Source organism: Numida meleagris, unplaced genomic scaffold, assembly GCF_002078875.1.
Source record: "Numida meleagris isolate 19003 breed g44 Domestic line unplaced genomic scaffold, NumMel1.0 unplaced_Scaffold423, whole genome shotgun sequence".
Lineage (NCBI taxonomy): Eukaryota > Metazoa > Chordata > Aves > Galliformes > Numididae > Numida > Numida meleagris.
The window spans coordinates 1-2,200 of NW_018364642.1; the positions used below are offsets into that span (position 1 = coordinate 1).

The 2,200-nt window shown below is 57.6% G+C and overlaps 1 long non-coding RNA gene across 1 annotated transcript; it reads right to left on the reverse strand.

Annotated features, from left to right (window-relative positions):
* LOC110391628 lies at window positions 1-1,960 on the reverse strand. The gene is made up of 2 exons (XR_002434138.1): window positions 1,350-1,960; window positions 1-1,266 (listed from the first exon to the last, which is right to left on the reverse strand). It is a non-coding gene; the product is annotated as an uncharacterized LOC110391628 (long non-coding RNA).
* Window positions 1,961-2,200: the final 240 nt, after the last annotated feature.

The following is a 2,200-nucleotide window of genomic DNA, read 5'->3' on the forward strand; positions in this document are numbered from 1 at the left end:
TTTTTTCCTGTACCCTATAAAAAACCCCTCAGCGGGGCGCGCGTTATCTATAGGGAACCTTTCGCCCTATAGGATCCCCATAGGGGGGACGGGGGTCCCCGCCGTTCTATAGGGAGGGGGCGGCGGAGCTTGGAGGACCCGGCCAGACCCTATAGGGGATCAATGAGAACCCCCCCCCAATAAAGGATCCGGAAAAGACCACCCCTAAAGAATCTATACGACCCGGAGAGCTCAGCTAAAGGATCTATAGGAGCTCCAAAAACGCCTATAGGGTCCTTTAAAGCATCTATAGGGCCCGCAAATCCCCTCCAAAAGATCTATAAGATCCTGGGAACAGCTCCAAAGGATCTATAGGGTCCCAGATAAACCCCTGAAGCGCCTATAGGGCCCTCTAAAGCACCTATAGGACTCTGTGAATCCCCCCCCAAGGGTCTATAAGGCCCTGAGACCCCCTCCTGAAGGATCTATAAGGGCTCCAAAAGAGTCTATAGGGCCCTCTGAAGCGCCTATGGGGCCCTCAACCCCCCCCTCCAAAGCGTCTACAGGGCTCTGGGGCACCCCTTAAAGAATCTATAGGGCCCCGTGAATCCCCCACAGAGAATCTATAAGGCCCTGGGAGCTCACCCCCACCACCACCACCACCGAAGGGTCTATAGGGCTCTGGAAATCTATGTAAAGGACCTATAGGATTCTCTGCAAACTCTACAGAGCCCTGAGCGACCTATGGGGCGCCGCAAAGCATCTATAGGGTCCCTGTTGCCCCACGGAGCCCCCTATAGAATCCCTAGGGCCCCAATTCCCCCCTTTCAGCGCCTATTGCACCTCTACGGTCCCACACTCCCCGAACGCTCCCCCACGAACGCTCTATAGGTCCCCGGGATCCAACGGAGGGTTCCCTCTCCCCCTATAGCGCTATAGGGCCCAGCACACCGCCCGCCCCCCCACAGCAAGGCCTAGACAGCTCTACAGGCCCCGCGAGGCCCGCAGGCCTCAGCCTCCGCCGCCGCCTCTTTCCGACCGTTCCGCGCCGCCTTCTCGGCTCCGGTCCCGGCTTCACCGCCGCCTCCTCGTCCTCCTCCGCGGTTCCCGGCGGCTCCGGGCCCTCCGGAGAAAGTTTTATTCAAACGCGGAACGGGAAAGGAGAGGCGGAGCCGCAACGCCATCTTGGGGAGGGCCGCGCCGCCATCTTGGGGGGGGACGCCGGAAGTACTGGCGGCGCAGGGCGGAAGTCGGCTCCGCGGCGGAAGTCGACGACCCCTATGGAAACTATAGGACAACAAACTTCCGGTGGTTCTTAAAGAGCCCGTACGCTTTATGGTTCCTACAGAATCTGTATAACTTTGCGTTACCTTTATGTCTTACAGTGCCCGCAAAATCTAAGTACCCTGTATTCTCGATAGCACCTATACCCCCTATGGTCGGTATAGCTCCTATAGAACCTATACCTCCCTATGCCCCCTCATAACTCCAAACTCCCTTTAGAATCTATGTTTCCCTATGCTTCTTATAGAACCTATACGTCTCTACGCTCCCTATGCTTGGTATAGAACCTATACCTTCTTCCTCTCTCTATACTCCCCAAGTCCTCTACACAACCTATATTCTTCTCTGCCTCCTATATTTGCTAGAAACCGTATAGAACCTATATGCTCTACACTTTCTATAGAGTTTGTGCTCCCCTGTATTCCCGACAGCCCCCAAACTGCCTATGGAACCTATACTTCCCTATTATCCCTATACTCCCGAAGCGCCCTATAGAATCTATACTCCCTTACCCCCTCTGTAACCCCCAAATCCCCTATGGAATCTATACCCCCCCTACGCTCCCTATAGCCCCCAAGCCCCCCTCCCCGTGCCCCTATAGAATCTATAATCCCTACATGCTTTCTACGCCCCCCACTCCCCTACGTCCTTCCTAGCACCCGCAGCGCCTCCAAACCCTATAGAACCCATAGGCCCCCTCAATAGGCTCCCCCCAGCTCACCGGGATCACGTGACGCCCCGCGCGGGGGCCGCTGGGAGCTGTAGTCCCGCCCCCTCCTCCCGGCAGGCCACGCCCCCCTCTCCCTTTAACCCCGCCCATCTCCCTTAGGGTGTCGGTGGGCGGGACCACGCGTGTCTCCGGGAAGTGACGTCATATTTACGCGCGCCCCGGTTGCGCGAAGCCCCGCCCACTTCCGGGCGGCATGGCGGCGAGCGC